The sequence below is a fragment of the Ylistrum balloti genome, unplaced genomic scaffold (assembly GCF_031769215.1).
Source record: "Ylistrum balloti isolate Yb309-2 unplaced genomic scaffold, AGI_CSIRO_Ybal_v1 Utg370342, whole genome shotgun sequence".
Taxonomy (NCBI): domain Eukaryota; kingdom Metazoa; phylum Mollusca; class Bivalvia; order Pectinida; family Pectinidae; genus Ylistrum; species Ylistrum balloti.
The window spans coordinates 816,324-823,261 of NW_026782246.1; positions in this window are offsets into that span (position 1 = coordinate 816,324).

The window sequence follows — 6,938 nt, forward strand, 5'->3', positions numbered from 1 at the left end:
GGCAAGTAATTATCACCGATCAGCAGACATCTATCTGTTAATTAATGGAAATAAACTTTTTCTCATGAAAGGTTTTCAAAAAGAAAGTTCTCATTTATGAAACGTCATCTATTATTCAAGAAAAAAAAAACCAAAATCTTTTTTATACTTTGCATTACAATCCCTTTTTTGTTTAAGTTATGGTTTCATAAGACAAATGAAATTCATGTTTTCTTCCCATTTCTTTCCTTTCTTTGTACTTTATAAAGATTAAAAACTATAGGAATGAAAGACAACAACATTTTATGTAGTTTATCCTTCCTAAACTTGCATTGCGAAATTTGATGTTCTGGACAGCTCTTACATTGAAAACTGCCACACACCTGTGATGTCACAGAAGGAAACATTAAAATGTCCTTCCTATGACTAATGGACAATATACACTGTGTATCTCAATATATATATATCAGTGTGTGTGTTGTCTTAAGTATGTATGCTGAAAACTCGACCTGTACCAGTTGAGGCATAACCCCAGTGGCTGCTATAGCAGGTCCCAGTCAAAGCACTCTAATATGTTATATTCGTTTTTCTATCTTATTCTATTCTGTACTTTTCTATTTGTATTCTTTATCTATTAGTCAAAACCCGATGTGCAGCTCTGTGCAAAGGTCAAGTTTAACAGTTCAGCATCAATAATGAAGATGTATATGTTAACATGTGTATTTATATACATGTTATGGTGTTCTTAACTGTATCTCAGTATATACAGTAACATCTTTATAAAAAGTATATTTTGTCACTGGACTCTGGCAATAAAAACCTTTCTGTAATCGTTTTATTATGATATACGGGCTTTTTCATAGAGACTGCTATACATCTTTATTCATACATATAGAACGTGAGACACTCGTGGCAGGATGTTGTTTTGTTTTCATCCGATCTCGCTTATGAATTTCATGTTTGTTAAAAGCCATGAATGAACTGTCATACCGACTGCGTATATTTCATGAGCATAAACAGCAGGCAAACATCGTCGAATACATATAACCATTTATTTGTTAGTGACCTAGTAAAAGAACGCAGACATCCCGTGCGCCATTCTGTGTTTCTAGCTGTCCAGTTTAGTAGGCAGTCACTTGAATGAGTGTAATGAGACCGAGAGAGACAGGTGCGCTAGCTCTGTATGATATGACCAATAAGTTTCTATAAAAGAAATATAGAAGAAAACTACAGCATACGTCGATTAAAACAGTGTATGTTATATACTCACGTTTAACGAGATGACTCTACAAATACTTCAAATGTATTTCAGACCACTAATCAATACACTGAGTCCCAAAAGTTTGTTGTTGCCAGGACGCCATTTTTGAATCCTACCAGGACCGAGGTGAATATTATATTTATCATTTCCTATGGTAAAAAATCAGTAATGGATATTGCTGTAATACTAGGATGTATTTTAGCTATAAGAATTCATCGACACAAATCTTATTTTTTATCTGTTGATATTCATACATTTGAATTGCCGGTGCTTATGACGTCATTACAATGCGGCTTTCAGTATCCAACACAATGATATCATGTGGGACGTATGATAGGGCGTTCCTGATATCATTGTGTTATATCAATATCAGTTCAGTTTTGAACCTCGTCTGATTTAACTTTATAGAAATGATCGAACCTCTTTATGTGAATTTAGAACCCCAAATCAGAGACGTATCTGCCCAAATCAAAAACTTTCCTTGGGGTGACATGAAGATGGAATAAAGTTCTATATAACTAGTATTACACAAATGTACCATTGGATCGTGTATCTTCAATTCGTGTTGCACGAGGTTGCATGAGTGAAGGAATAAAATCTGGAGCCAACACTCATGATTCGCCTATTTGAAGTATACATTATGTTGTAAATACACTAGTACAAACACTGATTATTATTAACTAGAGATCGACGGATTGTAGCAGATTAATACATCACTCTGGTTTATAAATGACAAATTTCAATCTTAAACGAAAGAAAGTCGCATGCCAAATATCATAGTTTCAAAGATCGAGTTTAAGTGATCTAACCGCTGGTGTTTTAAACTATTTTCTTCTGCGACACGTATATCATGAATGCCACAAAGCGCGATTCGTGCTCAGATACTTGAAAATCACGTGCACGGCGCGTTGTGACGTTAGCTCAGACACCCTTATGCTAATCCTATAACATATATATATGCATACACAAAACTGTTCAATTAGAGGAACTGAACCACCAAAATACGCAATTTGAACAAGTGACATACATGTATACATACATTTTATTTATCAATTTTAAGTTTCGTTTAAGCCATAAAAGCAAATTTGGTGGTTTAAACCAGAATTTTTGACGCACATTATTTGGTAATTATTTTACAACAGTGTGAATGCGCGACACTGGTAAGCGAATGAAATTTAGTCACATGATCACATAGACGAATGAAAATCGTCATAGTAATAGAATTGATAAAAAAAAGCGCTTTCGCGGGAGAGTGTACACTGTCAAAAAGAAGACAAAGACTGACCTTGTCAGAGGTGTAAGTAAATGCTCCACTGTTTTATATCCGATGCTAAGTAAAACTATAGGTATTTAGTCTCGTGTACATTTAACTACTATTTATTGATGTAAATGCTGGCATGTTACCTTTTTATTGAAAATATAACTTGCATTAAAGTTCATAATACTAGGGTGAATTTGGTTACAGGCAGATTCATACACATACTCAGATAAAAGTTACAGGGTTTATAATTCAATCCCATAAAAGAGTAAATAGAAAGTTGAAAAATAGATTTCATATTTTTTTGAGAAAAGCATTTTTTCTTACTTTCCCCCTGTTTTGTACACGAATCTTGACAAGTGAATCAAACAGAGATATAACAAAAAAATTTCAATAAATGGTAAAATAAAGTGTAGAGGGGTTTCATGTGAATTCAGAAGGCAACGAAGCGAACGGAGAAAGTAAACCATGACACAGAATGCAACGGACATTAACAATAGTGGTTTCTAAAGTGAACAGTGAAAGTTTATACTATCTGCATCGGTATTGTTTAATCAATTGATAATCTATAAAAATATCTTCACATGATATAACAAGAGACTTATAGTCCTAAGGGGTAAGGATAGTCCCCAGTCCTATATATAGGTTTATGGGCGGATCATTACTGCTTTCTGTTATAACAAGACTAATAGTCCTAAGGGGTTAGGATAGCCTCCATTCCTATATATAGGTTTAAGATTTAAGGGATTTGATAAAGAGTGACAGTATAAATTTAGGGACGTGAGAAATGAAATGTTTGGAGGAAGAAAAAAAAAACCCACCAACATTTCAGGCAATTCTGTCTAGCAGAACCCGCCTAATCGAAGAGAAAAAAATCAGACCGGGTCAGATCAGCGACATATATGTTACACGTCCCTCGTCAGACGGATGTCGTACGTCCGTTTGCGGTGTTCTTGATTTTATAACTGAAGTTCAATTTATTATAAATGTGTCAACAATATGTCAAATTTCATTGAATATACAACAAACACATGATGCTAGAAGAATGTCTCTGGTGTGAATAGAAGATACAGAGTACCGTAGATATATGAAATATCTTTTTAAACTTATGTTCTTTTTTAAGCTGACACATTAAGATGTGGATACATATGTTATTTTCCTTTGTGCCTATATATAGTTTGTAATTAAGCGGGCCGTGGTTATAGTCGACCCCCTCCCCCACCCCCATCCCAACCTTAATCCCAATAAATACAAAACAAGAAATATATATCAATATAATCATCATCAAACTCTTGAATATTTTATCTTTTCATCCAATGTGTTTTTTTAGATCAATTTAAGAACCAGGCTTTCCTGGGGCGCTTTATCATTTCAGTAACACAGTGTGCACCTGAGCTGTGCGTCGGGCACGTGCAAGAATTTTGCGTCTCAAGATCGTATTGACCAATGAAAACGTCGAAGAAAAGGGACAACCAATGAGCTTGGACCATCCTAATATCTGCTCAGTGCTGCGACAAAAGTTTAAGCGTTGGGCACGAGATTGGTCATTCAGAAAACACCTGCTGCGAAACTGACATGTAAGTGACATTTTTCTCATATATATTTATGTACTAAGTGTAAAACTTTAATAAATAAGAATTCCTTTATGTTTTAAACATACCTTTCAGATGTATGTTGTGACACGCACGAGAAAATGTACATGTTTGTCCCTTTGTGTGACCCGATGTAGCCATACAAATCTTAATGTACTCTTGTAGTGTCGATATCTCATTCTTTTCAAGGGAATAAGAGAACATTTGTGAGTTCTTGCAGCTAAAGAGAGTCTCGCCATAGTCATGTAGAAGTTTAATTTAAAACATTGTGAGAACCCTGAATATAATTTCGGAGTGAAATTACTGTTTTCTGGTAAAACAAAGAAACTTTTTGGTCCTAAAATGTATGAAGCCCCCAATCCTTTGAAGGTTAATGGACGGAATAATTACTTCTTTCTGTTAAAACAAGCTTAGAATGCATTTAGACTGGATTTCAGGGCAATTCCAATAGTTTAAGGTGTGGTATCCATGGTAACTAAGATGGAAAGTATGAGTTTTTGAATTTTGGATAAATTCTGTTTTGATGATTTTTACTCAATAATTTGTGTATTTCTCATAGACTGGGCATACAATCATATTAATAATGTCATAGGTTTTTTAATATCACACTTGAAGAAGGGTGGGGGCAGTAAGCATAGGTGTTTGTGATGTCATACACATGACATTTAAGAATATCTATTGTCATATCACTGTTAATTACTTTAGGGAAATGTGTCTGATGCTAATTTGAAGTTTTTGTGTGATTTCTATCCTTTACTATGACATCACAGTGCATTGGTGAAGCCATCATTAGCAATTGATGACATCAAAGTAATGATGACATCAGCCGTTACCATGACATCATAATATAAGACACTATATATATGTAGTATCAATCTGCTTTTCAGTTATCTTAATTCACAGAAGCACAAATTACTTGATTCAGTTTCAATTGCAACTTTATTCAAATAAATTTAAGACTTATTGAGGTTTTAATTTTTCAAATTGCCTCCCTTTCTTCCTATTTTGAGAGCAGAATTGGTCAAAACACACCATGCAGGAAAATCTATATTACTTGATAGCTATTCGAGATACACAGTAAAGCAATAATTGATTTTTCATCTGATCATTTCCTAGACACTCAGAAGGATTTTAATGAAATTCAAAAAACTAATTGTGATGTATAAAGCACATTAAAGAAATATATCTATTTAAAATGTGCTTTACTTTGTTTGATTAAGTTAAATCCTATTCATAATTGCTATAAATACATAAAAAGCACACTGAAACTTGTTCATAATAATTTTAATTTAATTTCATCTGGAGTACATAAAGGGAGGTAATTTGGGTGCCCTTGTGGGTGAGAATATCAGCTGTTTTCAAAAAGGCTTGGTATCAGTTGGAAAACTGTTCCACAGTAGGTAACATGTATTAAATAAGTCAATAACAACCTTAGAATGTATTTAGACTGGATTTCAGGGCAATTCCAATAGTTTAAGGTGTGGTATCCATGGTAACTAAGATGGAAAGTATGAGTTTTTGAATTTTGGATAAATTCTCTGTTTTGATGATTTTTACTCAATAATTTGTGTGTATTTCTCAGACTGGGCATACAATCATGTTAATATTGTCATAAAATTACATTTCCATAGTTATAGCTGTAAAATAAAAACAATTTTTCAAACAATATTGTAATGTCATAGGGTTTCTAATATCACACTTGAAGAAGGGTGGGGGCAGTAAGCATAGGTGTTTGTGATGTCATACACATGACATTTAAGAATATCTATTTTCATATTACTGTTAATTACTTTAGGGAAATGTGTCTGATGCTAATTTGAAGTTTTTCTGTGATTTCTATCCTTTACTATGACATCACATTTCATTGGTAAAGCCATCATTAGCAATTGATGACATCAAAGTAATGATGACATCAGCCGTTACCATGACATCATAATATAAGACACTATATATATGTAGTATCAATCTGCTTTTCAGTTATCTTAATTCACAGAAGCACAAATTACTTGATTCAGTTTCAATTGCAACTTTATTCAAATAAATTTAAGACTTATTGAGGTTTTAATTTTTCAAATTGCCTCCCTTTCTTCCTATTTTGAAAGCAGAATTGGTCAAAACACACCATGCGGGAAAATCTATATTACTCGATAGCTATTCGAGATACACAGTAAAGTGATATATTGATTTGCTCATCTGATCTTTTTCTAGACACTCAGAAGGATTTTAATGAAATTCAAAAAACTAATTGTGATGTATAAAGCACATTAAAAATATTAATCTATTTAAAATGTGATTTACTATGTTTGATTAAGTTAAATCCTATTCATAATTGCTATAAATACATAAAAAGCACACTGAAACTTGTTCATAATAATTTTAATTTAATTTCATCTGGAGTACATAAAGGGAGGTAATTTGGGTGCCCTTGTGGGTGAGAATATCAGCTGTTTTCAAAAAGGCTTGGTATCAGTTGGAAAACTGTTCTATAGTAGGTAACATGTATTAAATCAGTCAGTAAGAACCTTAGAATGTATTTAGACTGGATTTCAGGGCAATTCCAATAGTTTAAGGTGTGGTATCCATGGTAACTAAATGGAAAGTATGAGTTTTTGAATTTTGGATAAATTCTCTGTTTTGATGATTTTTACTCAATAATGTGTGTATTTCTCAGACTGGGCATACAATCATGTTAATATTGTCATAAAATTACATTTCCATAGTTATAGCTGTAAAATAAAAACAATTTTTCAAACAATATTGTAATGTCATAGGGTTTCTAATATCACACTTGAAGGGGGGAGGGGAGGGGACAGTAAGCATAGGTGTTTGTGATGTCATACACATGACA